This window comes from Cryptomeria japonica, chromosome 11, assembly GCF_030272615.1.
Source record: "Cryptomeria japonica chromosome 11, Sugi_1.0, whole genome shotgun sequence".
NCBI lineage: Eukaryota > Viridiplantae > Streptophyta > Pinopsida > Cupressales > Cupressaceae > Cryptomeria > Cryptomeria japonica.
Window position 1 is genome coordinate 699,277,552 of NC_081415.1, and position 18,753 is coordinate 699,296,304.

Below are 18,753 nucleotides of genomic sequence, written 5' to 3' on the forward strand. Positions count from 1 at the left end.
TTAACAAAAGATAAATATTACACAATCAATACATATATTTGTGCACTTTCTTATTAGATGTAAGGATGGTATTATAAACTGAAAAAGGAAAGAAATCTTTGTTTTATATTCTAACATACAATTCTTACTTACAATAAGTTGGATAATTGGAATGAATCAATTCTTTCAAGCAAATTTAAATATTCAAAGTATGTTTTCACAAAGGGAGATTATGAAGAGTTACATCGAAGATTTCTTCGTCTATATGAATAAGTTAATCTTATGAAAAATCATTGTTTTTGTTTAACCCTAATTTGAACTAAGTCATCAAGGACAATGATCTTTAAGGGGGAGAAGATATCTCATCCCATTTTTAGACTAATTTATCTATGCTATTTAAGAAAATTTCAATTCAAACACTTTGTTATGCACTTTAAATAATGTTATGAAAATTGTGGTTTGAGGATAATTATATTAAGATGGATCTATGTTATTTACAATATGCAAAAAGAGAATATCAAATCTGATGATGATTAAGAGAAATAGATGCAATTTTTTTTTTTTGTGATTATTATCTATTGAATGTTTATAGTATGTTATGAATGTTTTGGTTAATAGGCAAACTACTTTGTTGGTTATATGAGGTAGGTGCAAGAAACTAATTTCCTAGGTCTCGAATGAGGAGAGAGAGTATCACCAAAGAGAGGGAAGCATACCAAAGAGAATAGTGTGACATTACGATTCCATGAAACCACACACTCACACACAATATTATGTCTTGTTGTGTGTGAATATTGGATACTTTTCTTGTGTTGTGAGCATAAATAATACTTTGCTACATAGCATCATCATTGTAATATGATTATGACTATTCTCTATCTCATTTTGATTGTTCTCTATCTCGTTAAGTTGGCTTGATATTTTTAGTAGTTAACAACAACCTCATGTCTTGAATTTCTCTTTGTCAATGTTATAGTAAATTTGATAAGATCTTTATCATAGGTAGAGTGCATATCTATTATATATTCATATAGGATATTAAATAAAAATATATATGAGAATAAGTGCATCTTTATCTATCTATATGTATATGTATGTGTGTGTACTGGATTTGCAAAGGTATCCTCTACAAGAAGATTTTATGATTTTTATATTCATCAAAGAGTGTATATGTGTACATCTATATGTATATACATACACAAACATATGTATTTATACATATGCATACATATATATGTGTATGTATGTATGTATGTAACATTAAACACAACAAATAAAAACTGGTTACTCCTCTTACTATGACAACAAGAATTGCACTTAAAATCAATTTAGTTTACTAAGATTTCAAGAATGATAGCAATTATATTATTGTCAAGAAATATGATGGATCTGTATCCAATAGTGTTATAGGTTTCACCTCATATTTACAAACCTTGGGCACTAAGAGAGCCGTCGTAAAATTAATATTAATAGATAAACAAGTGTGTATTCTCTTAGTCCCTATCTTGATTATATATGCAAAATTTAAATTCTTCCCTCTCCCCTCCAAAATGCACCCACACACAATCATTATTTTTAAAATAATTAATTCGTTACACAACATTTGTGGTCTCTGTAATTTTGCACCCTGTAGACACCTAAAATTGTCTTGTCTAATTAAATAAATATCTTTATTTATTTAATTGTTTTACCCTAATTCTTTTATTAATTAAATAAATCTTTATTTATTTAATTGATTCATTTGCCCTCTTCTAGCCTTATTTCTCATTTAAATAAATACCTTTATTTATTTAAATGAGAAATATTCCTAAATTAAATAAATATCTTATTTATTTAATTGATCCCACCTTCCTCTATTAATTAAATAAATCTTTATTTATTTATTTAATTCATTAACCGATGTCTTTCTATTAATTAATTTAATTGAAGGGAGATGGCTCTACGTGTGTGTGGATGTCATGCTAGGGCCGAAGTGCCCTAGCCTATAATTTGCGCTCTGCTTGCTTCATTCCAGGGGGGTTCTTGCTTGCTGGGGGTCGACTTTTGCTTGCCCGTGGTCGGGTTTTTTGGGTTGCCGCAAGGTTTTTTTGCAACCCTCTTCTGTTTCTTCTGCTCTGTGTTGTCGTTGGGGTTTGTGGGGTTTTGGGGTTGGGTTTTCTGCCCCTTTTATTCTTCTTCTTTTGGTATTTTCTCTGGATCCATGGAGAATAGAGGAGTATCCTCTTCATGGATGCTCTCTGGAGATCTGGCTATGGCGGATTCGTCTCATTTGATGCATGCATGTGGAAAGGAACACATTGGCCATTCCCAATCAGGGGCAGGTGTTTCTTCTTCGAAAGAGCCTTTTTCACATGAAAAAAGTGAATGGTTGTTTGGAGAGATCCCAAGATCGCCCAGTTCTGGTCATTCAACCTGAGCAAATTTCAGAGGATGTTGAATATTGGTGCGACCATGCTCTCATATGCAAATTCATCGGTCTTCGCCTCTCTATACCTGTTTTAGAGTCTTGGGCACGCTGTGTCTCGAATCCTGAAGGAGACATGGAGCTACTTATGGCAGCCAATAACTATTTTCTAGTTATTTTTTCCAACCTGGCAGACAGGAACAAGGCTTTTGAAGGTGGCCCTTATTTTTTCAACCAGGTGGGACTCTATATCAAACCTTGGCATATTGGCTTTAATTTTGCTGAGGAGCTTCCCTCTCGTGTGCCCGAGTGGATTCGATTGCCAAGGCTTCTGCTGGAGTTCTAGAGAGAAGATATTCTTCACTTAATCTCACTGCTTCTTGGTAAACCTGTGGGTTTAGCTTCACAAACTCAAGATCGAAAGGTAATTTCCTACGCTCGCATATGTGTAGAAGTTGATTTAAATAATCCTTTGCCAAACTCTATGGAAATCTGTTTGGGGACATCTTCTTGGATCCAACAGTTGGACTATGAGACCCTACCATTTAGATGTAGAATTTGTCATGAATATGGTCATTTACAGCGGAGATGCCCCAAAAATAAATCTTCTAAACCAACTGTTTCCAATCCTCCTCACTTTGTTTTGGGGGAAGATAGGGGGAAAGCCCATATGCCTAATGGTCTTGCTGATAAAGATGGCTTCATTCCTATGAAACCTCGAAATAAAGACAAGGGAAAGAAGAGAACCTGGTTGGATAGGCAAAATGATGTCAACCTAAATAGGTTTGAGGTTCTAGAGGATTTGGTCCAAGAGGAAGGAGTTCCAGTTGAAATGTCCTTGGGTGCCCAATTTCAGCATGAAGTGTTGGATGGGGATTCCAACAAAGAGGGTCGGGCCCTATCTTTGGAGAATCAACAAGATATTCAAATGCTTACGAATTTGCCATCCCATGTTCAAGACAACAGAGATCTCAGTGAGTCACAGGTTCTTGAAGGTGCAATGGTCATGGTGCCTACTCCCCCTTCCACTACTGTGGCTTCAAGTTCAGTGAAGAGTAACAAAGCCCCACCTGTTTTAGGCTTGCATCAGAAGATCATCAAAAAGGGTTCTTCAGACAAACCTTTAAGGAGTGAACGAAAAATAGATCAGGAAAAGGTTAAGCTTATTGGTGATACTTTGGTTGAGTTGGGGTCTGTAAAGCCCATTGATTCTCACTTCTCTCAACCACATAAATGATTGTGCTCTCATGGAATGTAAGGGGGTTGAACAACATCCCTAGACAAAAGGTTGTTCGTAGATTAATTGACTATGAGTCTCCTGATGTTGTTTTTATTCAGGAAACCAAGCTTTCAGTGGATGGTTTGGCTAGTTGTGCTTTCCATGTCTGGCCCCAGGGCCTTTGGCAGGGATTGAGCTCTCATGGTAGTGCAAGGGGGTTGCTTTCTTCTGGAACCCAAGGAAAGTTTCCCCTTTGTGGTGGTTTTCTAGCAGTCTTCCATTTCTATGGTCGCTTCTAGCTTTGAGACGAGAAAAAGATGCCTCTTCTCTAATATTTATGCTCCTACGGATCTTGTGGGTAAGTCTCATCTTTGGGCTCACATCAATTTTGTTCAGGCTCAAGATCCTTTTCTACCCTGGATTTTGGCTAGAGATTTTAATGTCGTTACTAGTTTGGAAGAAAAGTGAGGTGGGTTATTCAGGCTTGATCCTTCCCCAAATTTACTCAGAGATAATATTGGTCTCTTGAATATCATTGATGTGAAGCCAATTAATGGTGTCTTTACATGGAATAATAGGAGGAGTGGTGTTGAGGCTATCTCTAAAAGGCTTGATAGATTTTTGGTTTCTTGCTTTTGGGTGCATGATAGGTGGTCCACCAGTTCAAAAATTCTTGATTGGAGGGGTTCTAATCATTGGCCTATTAAGCTTTCTATTACATCTTTTAGAACCTCCGAAAATCCCCCTTTGAAATTTCAATTGATGTGGCTTTGTGATTAGTCATTGAGGGATCTTATGGTTGATTGGTGGTATGAAGGGGTGCCTGCCCATGGGCGGGCTATGTACTCCTTTGGGAAGAGATTACAACATGTAAAATATAGGCTGAAGAGGTAGAATAAACTGTTGGCAATATCGCATTATAACAGACATTGGGAGATTGTTGATGATTATGGATATAGCTGATTAAGGATGTTTACTATCTTGATACTATTATTTTGTCATTGATGTCAAGAAATTGATTTTCTAACTTAGTATGATGTTACCATATCTTGAGAAGTATGATTTGAAGAATATAAAGATGTCGATAAAAAACACAGAAAGAATATGATGAATAAGGGGATGAATAAGGTATTCAATGGGCAACTATTACTGAGTCAAACAATGATGAGATCATGATGTTTAGATTGTTTTAACATCATACATATGTTGTAAATTGTAAAGGTTAATACTATACTATGTTATCAAGCAAAGAACCTAGTCGGTAAACCCTAAGGAACCTAGTCGATAAAACCCTAAGGTTATTGCTATCGGTTAATGAAGGCGGAATGTCTACCGAGTAAAGTTTAGTATTTACCGAGTTGTTACCAAGTTGTAACCGAGCTGTAACAGAATGCATTAAATGTTTACATGTGTTATTTAATGAAGGAAGCTGATGAGCTGGAACTGATTAAATGATTGGTATGTCGTGCATGAAGTTTGTTAATGAATCTATGGCAAAGGAAAGTCGACATGAAGATCTACAGCGCAGATTGAACCGCAATACCCTGGCACAAGTTCCAAGAAATATATGCAAGTTCCTAGGCGGGGTAAAAGGTTTTCAGATCGAAAGATGCATTGAACCTAGACAAGTTTGAAGATCTGATGGCTATGATTGATCATGGGAAATGTGATCAAGGAGATTAAGGGGTTAGCTAATTGTTTATAAATAGGAAATGGTTGATAAACAATGCATGCGGGCAAGTGTATGCACAAGGATGCTACATAGTGATTATCAAGCACAGAAGCTTGAAGACCTGTTTGAATAACAGAGTATAGAAGCCCAGCAGATGGACAAGATTAGTTCTATGTCTAGATTGTATTGAACAAATAAGAATCCGCTTTAGCATTTTAGATGTGAAGTTGCAGATAGATTTTTATTACTATTATTTTGTGAAAGTGACAGAAAATCTCTTAACCGAGTGGACTTAACAGTCTTATTTGTAAAACCCTCTAGCAAGGTGACATTCTAATTGAGTGTTTGAAATCCTTTAACAAGGTCACTTCTAACAAGGTGAAGTTCCTAACAGATCTGAGGGAAATCCCTTAACTAGGTCACATCTAGCAATGTGTTTGTAATCTCTAACAGGATTTGCTTTTAACTGAGCATACTCTAGAAGAGTATATTTCTTAGTGGGTCCGAAATCCCATAGTGGTTTTTCCCTATTTGGGTTTCCACGTTAAATCCGGTGTTATGAGGCTTATGATGTTTATATGCTTTTGAGTTTGCATGTTTAACAATTTTTGTTATATTACTAAAGTATATGTTACTGAGGTTGAATCTGATGTTTTTATGGAAGATTAAGTTTGTATGATTCACCCCCCCCTCTCATCTTGTTGGCCATTGGATATGTACTTACATTTAATATCAAAACTATCATAAACAATGTTTTGGGAACCTGCATAGACACAAGATGGCAGCTCAATCCAAGCTGGATGAGGCTACGCGTCAAATTAGGGATGAAGGGATGACTATGGAGTTCAGTATGGCCGAGTCCCTTACTCTTAAGGACTTAGAAGAGTGGGAGCTGCATGAGGAGATTTTATGGAAACAAAAGTCTCGTGTGGATTGGCTCCAAGAAGGTGATTGAAACACTGCTTTTTTTCATAATTCTATTAAGGCTCGTAGGTATGGTAACTCTATTACCTCTCTCATTTCTTCATAAGGGGTTCATCTTTCATCTAAAGAAGAAATTGCTACAGAAGTTGTCAGTTTTTTTTCTAATTTGTTTACCAAAGAGGATCCTAAAGCTATGGTGGAAGAGAGGGCCATCCTGAACTATATTCCCCCTCTTGTTTCTATTGAAATGAATGATGCTCTCTTGCACCCCATTTTGTTGTCTAAACTTGAGGGGGTTGTGTTTCAAATGAAAAAAGGCAAGGCTCTTGGCCCTGACGGGTTTCCTATTGAGTTTTTTCAAGAATTTTGGGAGATTATAAAGTATGATCTTCTAGATGTGGTTCAAGAATCTCATAGGAATAAACAAATGCTCAAAACTATGAATTCTACCTTCTTGTCTCTCATTCCTACGAAGGAGGGGGCTAATAGCTTGGATCAGTACATGCCTATTTCTCTATGTAATGTTGTCTACAAGATAATCACTAAATTGATTGTTGAACGACTCAAACCTCTTCTCTGCACTTTGGTTTCTCAGGAGCAAGGTGGTTTCATTAATGGAAGATGGATCCTTGATGGAGTTGTGATAGCAATGGAGGCCATTCATTCGATGGCTTCCTCTAAGGAGAAGGCTATGTTTATTAAACTTGACATGGCCAAAGCTTATGATAGGGTGAGTTGGGATTTCTTACAGAATATCCTTTTGGCTTTTGGTTTTGGAGAAGAGTGGGTGAATTGGGTTCTTAGTTGTGTGACTTCTACCTCTTTCTCAGTTCTTATTAATGGGGAACCCTCACAATTGTTTAGCGCTTCTCGGGGGCTTTAGCAATGGGACCCTCTATCTCCCTATTTATTTATTCTCATGGCTGAAGGTCTTGGCAATTTTCTCACTTTCCAGGTGAGACATGGTCTTATTCAGGGCTGGAGTTAGAATAATACTTTACCTCCCCACTCCCATCTTCAGTTTGTGGATGACACAGGTTTGATGGGTAGGGCCAGAATCAATGAGGCAGTGAATTTTAGGAGAGCTTTGGATATCTATTGTAAAGCCTCAAGTCATAAAATTAATGAGGATAAATAATCCATATATTTCTTTAATACCCCTCGGCTTATTCAGAATAGGATAGCCAGGATCCTCAAATTTCATATGGGGTCTCTTCCTTTGTTGTACCTTGGAATTCCTTTAGATTTGGGGGGTCAGCGTGAAGATTTTTGGCAAGTAATTTTGGATAAATTTCATTGTAAGGTTAATCATTAGACCTACAGGTAGTTATCCTTTGCTGGAAGAGTGATTCTTCTGAAGACTGTGATGCAAGCACTTCCCATTTATAGGTGTTTTGTGCAAGCTCCCCCCTCTAGCTTTGTGAGAGAGTTTGATGCTCTTTCTTGTCAATTTCTTTGGTCTAGTAGTTTCCTTTCTTCTAAGTGGAGTTTAGTTAAATGGGACTTTGTTTGTAGACCGAGACATGCAGGGGGTCTTGGCCTGAGATCTATTGCTTTGGTTAGCAAGGCCTTGGCAGCTAAGATGTATTGGAGGTGGTGTAACAGTCAAGATCAGGACTGGGCCAAGATTTTAACCCACAAGTATCTCCCTGGTGCTAATGATCATGAGGTGCCTTGTCTCAGTTTAGTGGGTGGGGGCTCTTGTATCTGGGATACTCTTAAAAAAGGTGCCCAACTTATTAAAGATGGTCTTTTTCTGGATTTGTAATAGAGGCTCTGAAGCTCTTTTTTGGCAAGACTCTTGGGATGGTCACCCTCCTATTTTGTCTAGTTATCCTCAGCTTCAGCCTCTTTCCAACATTTTCAGTGATGCTGGATGGGTTAAGGTGGAGAATTTTAAAACAGTTAGGTGCATTGGACAGGTTGAGGTGACTTGTTGGAAGGATCCTCTTGAATGGCCCTTGGGTGGTTCAGATGAAGATCGTGTGGTGTTGTTTAATATCTTGGAGGGTAGGTTATGTAGTTCCCTCAAGGAGAGAGATATTCTGGCTTGGGGTCCTAATCCAAAAGGCAAGTTTTTTGTTGTTGAAGGTTATGCTCAACTTGATAGGCAATTGCACGACCTGACGGATGTTCCTTGGTGGAAGAAGGTTTGGAATAGCTTTTCTAGGCCAAAATGTAATTTCTTCATATGGCTGGTTTCTCAGAGGAAATGCCTCACGTGGGAGAATCTTCATAAGAGAGGCTTCCAAGGACCATCTATATGTTATCTTTGTATGCATAATGAGGAAGACTGCTCCCACTTATTTTTTCTATGTCATTTCTCTAGGGATATTTGGCACAAGTGATGGGAGGCTTGGCAACATGCTTGTTTTCATGCTACCTCCTTAATTGAATTTTGGGATAGCTTGGGCAGACCCCCAACAAAGACTTCTTTTCTTCAAGTGGCCTAGGCTATTGGGCTAGCTCTTATTATCTGGAATTTATGGCTGGAAAGGAATCAGAGGGTCTTTTGTGATTCACATATAGGGAGTTCTCAACTGTGGCAGAAGATAGTTAATAGGCTTCAGGAGACAATCTTGGCTAAATGCAATTTGTCTGTAAATGTTGATCCAGGTGATTATGCTATTGTAAGGAATCTACAATTGGAAAACATTAAAATGGACTGTGTTGCTGGAAATAGATCTCGTCATGCAAAGTAGCGGATAAGTAGAGATGGAAGGTGGATCCCCTCTTGTGGGAATCTTAAAAATTAATACTGATGGCTCTTCCAGTGGGAATCCTGGACATGCAGGTATTGGAGGTATAGGTAGAGGTGATGATGGTTGTGCAATTTTTTTCTTCTCTATTTACACAGGGCAGCACTCCAACAATCTTATGGAGGCCCTAGCTATTAAGATTGTTATGAGCGGGGCTGTTCTTTAGGATGGAGGAAGATTATTTGTGAGTCAAACTCTCAGATTGTTGTGGACATGTTGAACAAACAAAATTGGAATGATGTGAGCTGGCAATTAGCTTATGTGGTCGGACAGATTTTACAAATGTGTAACACATTGGAATTTGTCTCCTTTTGTCATATTCCTAGGGAGTGGAATAGAGTGGCTGATTGTTTGGCCAAGTGGGCTTCAGAGCATGTTGATGGTTGGGATTTTAGTGGAAGGGATGGTATACCTCATGATTATCTTGAAACTTTAGACAGGTTAATGCTTGAAGATAGGATGATACAAGAGCACCCTATGGTGTAGGATCAAATTCCCTTTTATGTTTGGTTCTTTTCATTGTCATTTTTTAGGCTCTTCGAGGCTCCAGATGAACCTAATTTTTTGTGCAATTCCAAAGTAGCTGGCCTTCAGCCCTACTTTGAGGAACATCATCTTTCTAAGGGCTTTCCAAAAAGATATTATCATTGGAAATTCGATGGTCGGATCTAATGCTATGGTCACTGACCTTGTAGTGGTGGTGTTGGTGGTTCCTTTAGGATTTTTTTTGTTGTTGTCTTGGTGGGCCTGAGGCCTCTTCTTTGTATTTCTATGATTTCTAAATAAATCTTTACCCCCTTTTTTTTTAAAAAAAAAATTAAAATAAAATAAAATTCATTAACCTTTTCTACCCATGACACATGTCATTCATCTCTTAATTCCTACACTACCTACCCTCTCATTATTTTCTTATTTCCTCTACCTACCCTCTAATCCTAGCCGACCATTTATCTTTCACACCTCTCAATTGCATCCCTCCATTTCTTATGGTGTCTTATATATAAGGAGATGCTTCCTTCATTATCAACCCTAATCATTCAATTCAACTACTAGCACTTCCGACTAATCAACTAATTATTCTAATCAGCTAATCAACCCGACTACACTATGCTTTTGAATTTTCATATGCAATCAAGCCTACTTGCAACCACATTTCCGTTCTTTGTTGAGCTCTTGTGCACACATAAAATTTGAGAGAAAATATATCAAGCAAGATCAATGGAGATAGGAAGAATGGAGATCCAAACCCTATTGGACATGTGATGGTATAATCTTTGTGATTTCATTTGATTTGCATTGCCTTAGGTAATCTTCATATGTTGTGGTGGATCTTTGTTGTTGTTAGGCTAGGGTTTTGTGGTTGAATTCATTTAGTCTTTCAATATTGTTTTATCCGTTTTCACCATAAACACACCCAATTTGAACACTTACATTTCCCTATGTTACTTTCCATAAGTTGTAAGAAATAAAAAACAAGCTTAGGATCAGTGTAGAATTTTAGGGGAAAAGGTAACATTATAGTCCTCCCTTCTTGAAATTGTTTTCCCTCATTAAATTCAAATCTGGATTATTGAAGAGTTCATTCCCAATTAACATCTTCAATTAGTAAATCCTTCCACCTCACAAATGTTGTTGCTCATTGAAGTGAAAAGAAAGTAGGGAACATTTATAAATTCCTTGTAGCAAATATGGTTTAGGAGCGGAAAATGATATCCATGCACAGTTGTATAATGACACTCTAAGGTAAAATACTTCATCATATACAGGATAAGAAGAGCATATGAGGCGGGGGAGGTCTTCCCTTTCATAGCCATTTTGAACCACTTTAAGTTTCTCACATTTCTCTACAAAATTATTAATAAAGGTTTTATTTCGCCCAAATTATTTTTAACCACCTTCAATCCACTATAACTAAGGCCAGTGACTTTCACAATTAACTGTGGAGTGATAGTGAAGCTAACACTACCAACTTTAACCGTTCCTATTGATTAGGAATTACAAAACTTAGTAGACAAGGTTTTGTTATGACCTTTCATGGAGAGGATATAAGGATCTAACCCAACTTTATCCAGTAGGTTCTAGAGTTGTTTGTTCTCTTGCAGTGACAAACAATCCCTCAGCCCAGTCCTCTTCATGGCTTCTCCCATTTCAACAATGTTCAGGGTCTACTCTTATGAAGTCTCCTTATTTCTTTTCTCTCTAATTAATTTGATGTCTGGATGGAGTTGATACTAAAGATTTCACCAAAACTCTTTAGAATTTTCTCAAATTTTTCCATGCCTCTCAATAATTCAAGTGTCATTCCACACTTTCTTAGTACAGCTATTCCGATAAAAATCATTATTGCATATCCTTTGCATGGCTTTAAAATTTAAATAGAGTCATTGTGTTATATAAGGTTTTTGATATCCATATCTTGCCCTCGTGTAGAGGTGACAAGAAATGCATATCTTTAGATAATTAAGAGGGATAACCAACATCATTACAAATCATGTTTCTAAAAAACCCACCTTTTTGCTTTTCTTTAAACACAACTTCCTTCCGATTTCTAGGACAATCTCAAAAATTTAAAATTTCCCAACCTTTCAAGTTTAAGGCAATATTTGTCATTAAACATGCGACTATATTACTTTCTCTATAGAAATGAACCATTTTGAAATAAGGAAAAACCCTTACAATTTGTTTGCAATCCTCCATCAACTTTCTAATTTCCCATGGGCTCACACTTTGATCATTTATAATTGAGATAATTAGTTTAGAATATTCCTCCAAATTAGTTCTTTCCAAGTTCATATCTTTAAGTCTTTTAAGTCCTTTCTGAGCCGCATATGCTTCTACTTTGTTATTAGAAGAGATTCCTAAATTACATTCATAAGCCTCTATCAAGTTTCCTTTATGATCTGTAATGACTCCTACTACAAAGATCATTGGAATCCCTTTTGAGCAACCATCAAAGTTGCACTTGATCCATCCTTCATCAAGGCCTTCCCATTTGCTATTCTTTCTAGCCTCAATCTTTTGCCAATTGATTTATAGGAGATACTAGTTTATTCCCCACAGTTGTTTAATCCTCAACTTAGTGTAATTCAACACAAATTTTGAAAACCCATATGAAACATCATTAATGTTTTCATTAATTTTCTTTTTTATGCCTTGGGCTAGGGCACTACCATCTCCTTTATGATCTTTAAATATCTTATTGTTTCTTTCTTTTCAAATCCCCCAACCCACAAAGGGGGGAACTTGTCTCCATAAGTCCTTAATGACAAAATGTGAAAACGAGGATGAGGACCAAGGCAAGATAAGATGTCTAATGCAACTAGGAATCACCCAGTTAACACTGTTCTAAGAGAGAATAGAGTTCCAAAATTCTTAGGCGTAAGGATTATGAATAAGTAAATGTTGAACATCCTCAAAGTCATTACAACAAAGGGAGCATCTATTAACTAAATAGAAACCTCTTTTGATGAGATTATAAATAGTTAATATTTTGTTGTGGGCCACCAGCCTCTAAAAACAATTAATTCGAGGAATCAAATTAGGGATCCAAATTGTCTCTAGTCCATTGGCATATCATTGTGGTTCTTCATCGATGAGTAGGCAGACTTAATTGAGAATTTTTTAGACGAAGACAACTTCCAAATCCATTCATTCTTTGAATTTTTGTCAAGAAAAGTGCACCCTTCCACCTGATCCATTAGGAAAGCAATGTCATGGTCCCATCTATTTGGATTCCTATTTTCCTGAGTGTCATCATCTGCCAATTGTTCTTCTAAATTCCTCCATATAGGCTTATTTCCTGGCCACTCAACATAGCTATTCAAATATCTGGCATTTTTATTGATGAGGTTATTTTTTATGGATCTTAAGAAAGGTATGGATGTTAAGGATCCATCTTTGGCCCAAGCATCATCCCAAAATAAGGTGCTCTTACCATTGCCCACTAATTTTCTCCCCCCTTTCTTGTGAATCTATTTGATATTTAGAAGGTTGTTCCATACCACTGAACCTCGGGGAAGGTTTGATTCCCATAAGAACTAATTGGTGGATTCATTGTGAAGATACTTTTCTTACATAATATCAATCCAATTTTTAGAGTCCTGAATGATTTGCCACCCGATCTTAGCTAAAAGAGCTTTGTTAAATAACTTAAACTTCCTTATCCCAAGATTGCCCTGTCTTTTAGGAGTACAAACTTTGTCCCATCCTACAAGAGTTATCCTTGATTGTTATTCCACTCCAATCCAAAGGAACTTCCTTTGGATCTGATCAATTTTATTAGCTAAGAGTTATGGGATTGTGAAAAGAGAAAGGTAGTACATAGGGATATTCTGGAGCGAAACTTTGAGGAGTTGTGATTTTCCTTTGTGGCTTAAGAGTTTACCTTTCCACCCTGATAATTATTTTGGATTTTTTTAACTATTTGATTTCAATAATAATTGCTAGATGTTTTGCAAACAAGAGGCAAACCCAAGTAGGTATCTGGCAAAGAAGCTTCCTGGCTGTTGAGAATATTAATAATTCTAGTCTTGGTGAATTGGCTCACATTAAAAAATTAGAGTTTACTTTCATTGTAATTAATGAACTAGTTTGAGGCTTCAACATACTTCCTAAGGATACTCTTCCAACCTTTAGCTTTAAATATAAAGGCTTCACAAAATAGGATAGTGTCGTCCACAAACTGTTGATGGGAATGCGGTTGAAGAGACATGGCTGCTTTAACCCCATTAATTGAACCATTCCTTAAAAATTTCTGGATATTTTAGCCCAAGGCTTCTGCCAAGATAATAAATAGGTATGGGGAGAGGGGGTCCCCTTGCCTTAATCCTCTACCATAGGAGAAATAACCTTTGGGGGATCCATTTACCAAGATAGAACAAGAAGGGGTGGAGAAGCACTCAATAAGCATTTTTAGAAATTTACCTTTGAAACCATATTTTTTCAAAACTTCAATAAGTAATGGCCACAACACTCTATCATATGCCTTAGATATGTCCAATTTTAAGATCATTCCTTCATTTCAGAGCAACATCTAATATATGTCTACCCTTCACGAACCCCTTCTAACTCAGATATATCATTTTATCCAATACAAATTTAAGCCCATTGACCCCGACTTTCAAGATAATTTTGTAAATAGTATTGCACATGCTCGTTGGTCTATAGTCTTTCATTGAGATTTTATTTTCAAATTTGGGAATAATAGAAATAAAAGAAGCATTAATTTATTTAAGCAGCTTACCTAATCTGAAAAATCTCTAACCACATTAAACAAATCAAGAGCAACAGTGTCCCAAAATTCTTGAAAAAAAGCAGGGGATACCCATCCACCCCCGCCAAAGGAAAAAACCTCTTTAACTTCTTGAAGGGTCACTTGTTTCTTAAGTTTTTTAATATCCTCAAGACCTAAAACTTCTAGGATAACCTCAAGGAGATCAACATAGTTAGTCCGAGGAAGATTCATGTTTTGAAAATCTACAAAAAAAAGAGACAACTATATCTGCTATTTTTTTTCCCTCAAAGATAGTTGAACCATCCTCCCTTTGTAAACTTCTTATCCTGTTCAGGCTCTTGTGCTTCATAGTTGGTTGGTGAATTTTTTTTGTGTCCCTATCTCCTTCAGTGAGCCATAGAACTCATGACTTTTGTTTCCAAAAAGTCTCTTCCTATTTAGATATTTTCCACCATTCTATTCTTAGTTTTATTTCTTCCTTACATAAGTTTGCATCTAAATCTCCTTTATCCATTTTTGTCAGAAGATATTACTAGAAGAGACTTTGTTCCAACCTTTTACCTTAGCTTTGACAGTTTTGAGTTTCTACATAATTTTGAATATAGGGGTCCCATGATGTGGGAGGTTCCACCATTCTTCTATTAATCCTCTAAACTTTGGGTGATAAGTCCACATGATCTCAAATCTGAAGGGAAACAAACCTTGTTAGGATTATTATCCCAGGTAAGAATCAAGGCATTGTGGTCTGAACCAGATCTTGGGAAAGCCTTAAGAGATAAATCAGCCAAAATGTGCTAATTGTTAGAAACAAGAAATCTGTCAAGTTTCACCTGGATCAATTGATTCCCTTGCCTTCTATTGGACCAAGTGAATTGTTGTCCTTGAAGATCAATATCAACTAGACCCATAGTGGTGAGAAAATCAGCCAAATCAGACATACTATCTGAGAAGTCTTCCACCCCCTGAGACTTATTTGAAGGATAAAGAGGAGAGTAAAAGTCTCCTCCTAGCAACCAGTTTTCATTACTATTGTTCATTATTAAGGTGGCCAATTTATCCCATAGGGATTCTGTAGCAGATATGGAGTTTGGGGCATAAACGTTTATCAAATTCTATTCTTCATTAAAGAGATTGTCCTTTGTCCTCATAGAAAGACTATTTTTGCATCTACCAATCAAAAACCCCGAGAATCTACTAGAATCCCAAAGAGTACTCAAGCCTCCTAAAGCATCTTCAAGATCACTAGATAGGAAATCAACATTCAACCAAACTTTATTTGCTACTTTTTCAAAACCATCACTCTTCATTTTTGTTTCTTAAATCAAAACAACATCCATTTTTGCTATCTAATAAGGTACATTTTAGGACATGCTACTTGGAAGGGTTATTTAACCCTCCAATATTCCATGAGATAAACTTCATCAATAACTTTCCCAAAAAATACCAGCAAAACTGTAACTCCTCAATAATGGAGCAACTCCCTTTACCTTTGTTTCTTTTTTGATTCCGATAAATCATCCAAAGTTTTCTACCTACCAATTGCTATCTCTCTTGCAACATCTTTGATTCTAGTTTCTTTTTGAGATGGTCGTCCAATCTTGCTCTTAATACCAATGTCAACTTTATTTTTCTTCTTGGCCTTGCTACTAACCTGAGTCCACTCCATGTCCAATTCTTCTTCTAATAAGTCTACTTTTTTATTTCCTTGAGTGGGGTTAGATGCAAACCCCAGAATAGCCAAGTTTTCCCTTGAATATTTAAACCCACCATTTTGTTTTTTGGGCCCCTGTTCTTTGTTTTTTCCTTTTTTTCGGATCTAGCTCTTGGTTTTGGCTCCCAAGGGAGGGAGACAACCTATCATTACCTTTGGATAGGATATTTTCTTGATCACCTTATTTTATATCCTTGACAACCTTGTTTGTTTGATCTTGGTTCTGCAAACCTTTCTTATCCATCAAGGAAGTTTAGACTCTTTTTCCTTGAGGAGGATTCTCCTCTTCAACTTCCCTATCATCTTTAGTTTGGTTCATGTCCCTCCTTCTGTTCAATTTTTGTTTCTCATTGGAGTGTTGATCTGTGATGTTCAAGTTCCTATCCTTAAAAGGAGAAGGGATGCTACAATCTTCTTGGGTACCTAGATGAGTTTGATTATTCAATCTATTCTTACTTATTGGTTCCTTTTGAGCTTGCACATCTACTACCTTTTTCTTAAATTGTGTCTTCTCACTAGATTCATTGGTTTAAACCCTTGAAGTGGATTGTTCAAGGAGGTGATCCTTCATTGACTCAAATACATTCTTCTTAGGATTATCTAAAGCTTGAATTTATGGAACAGTATATATAGGGTTAAGATGGGGTTGATTCTTGCAATCAAGGCCTAAGTGCCCATTTAGACCACGGTTTTAGCAATGCAGAAAAACATTTTCATATTCAATGTTTTGATTCCAAGAGCCATATTTAGATTTGAGAACCACTGATGTTGCCAAAACTATATTCACCAAGACATTGACACAAAGTCTAGCAAAGACAAGTCTAGATTTTGTAAGGTCACTTTGTCCACTACCACTAGTTGTCCAAAAACTCTAACTATTCCCAAAAAGATCTTGGTGTTCCAATATTCCAAAGGAAGACCAGGTAACCTTACCCAAGTAGGAATGACAAATCCCAGATCCACTTCAGGATCGAAACTCGATTTCCATTTACAAAGGGACAAAATACTAGCGTAGCATTAGAACCAAAAGTCCAGTGACCCCCTATGAGAACTTTAAGAAGGTCTTGATTATTGACAAAGTTGAACAAAAATAAACCATTTGCCATAGCACTAACCTTAACACTTTTCTTCAGTTTCTAGATCCCATCTACCCAACGCCTAATTTGATCAACATTAGAGTGAAAGGTCAAGAACTTACCTACTAGCCAGATCCTTAAGTCTTGAATAACATCTTGAACTAAATTATCTAGGACATCAATCTTGTAACCCCTCATTGAGCACAATGATTCTATTTGAATTTATTTTCCCACTCTTTTTGGAGTATTCCCCTCTAGAAATTTGTCAACATAGGATTTAGGATCTTCCTCTTAGAAGGACCCCAGATCAAGAATTAGGGAGCCTGGGTCCCCATGCCCACTAGGTGGGGGGAAACTAGCCTCCCATTTGTTGTACTCATAAGAAAATAGAAAGATTTAGCCTATGAACAAACAACCTTTCGAAGGAGGAGTTCAACTAACATGTTGCAACCTAGGATGAAGCACTGACCGCTCTGCTTGTTTCTCCAACCTCAATGCCCATTATTATTAAAGAAAACTTAAGAAATAAATATCAACACAACTAAAAAAATAAGTGTCATTCTAAGAATGGATAGAGCTTTGATCAAGGAGATCATCAAAATAGTAAATAATGTTAGGTTTATAGAAACCATCACAATAAGAAAATCATTGCATAGTCCATAACTATATATTCATAAATAATGCAAAATATTAGAGTATTATTACGCAAATTTATTTGAGAGATATTTGCATTCTTCATCAAAGAGTTTGAGCACAATGGATGTACAAGGTCATGGGTAAAAATATGGCATATAAACATATTGGAAATATTTGACTACGTTGCCTTTATAAGAGCATTTACCATTAGTTGTAATTTACATGGGCTCAACATTAGTCATGATAGAATGGCATGAGGTAAAGGTATGGGTGGTGAATTTGAGTCCAAGGTAAAACATTATGCATGAATATTACAATGCAACTATACCTCTTTATATTGAGCAATGCCTATGCAGGCACCAAAAGGGTTTGTAATAAGACAATTTTTTGAATTTAACAATTAAGTTAAAAATTAGAATATAGTTATTTTCTTATTCTTAATTTAATTATTAAATTAAAAAAATGTCTTATTATAGGTCTTTTTGGTGTCTGCATAGACAATCATTTATTTTGCATGTGGCAACACATGAATAGGATGTCATGGTTTAGAGACACAACCCCTCACACAAGGTTTCAACTTTTTTACGCTGAAGGTGAATTATATTCACAAATGGATGCAAAAGTGGTTGTCAATAAAAACAACTACCACTCGTTCCAAGTTTAAGTTTAACTAATCAATCAATTTTGTCTATCTCCATCATGCAATCACTTAATTTCATAATTATCTCAATCTAATGTTATTAATTTTGGGGATTGAAAGTGTCCCTACATCAAATCCATTTTTTTCACAAGGATAATAATAAGAAGGAATGTAAAATAAAAATATAGTGACATGATATAAAAATGTAATAATACAATAAGGTCGTGTTGTTGCGAAGTTTTATCAAATTGCAATTTTATTTTATTTTTTATTAATAAGCAGCATTAACTTGGGCATTGACCCTTTAACGTAGTCAGAGACTATAAACAACATATTAACAACAAAAACATGTCTAATTTTCAACAACCCAAACCCAACTCAAGGAGGGGTAGGGACACCCAAACCTTGACAAGGCGGGGTTTGGGGGGCCGAGAGAATTTCCCCTTTTGCTTGCAACAAACAACAGTCTAGGCAATACTTTCATTGGGACCATCAAGAGA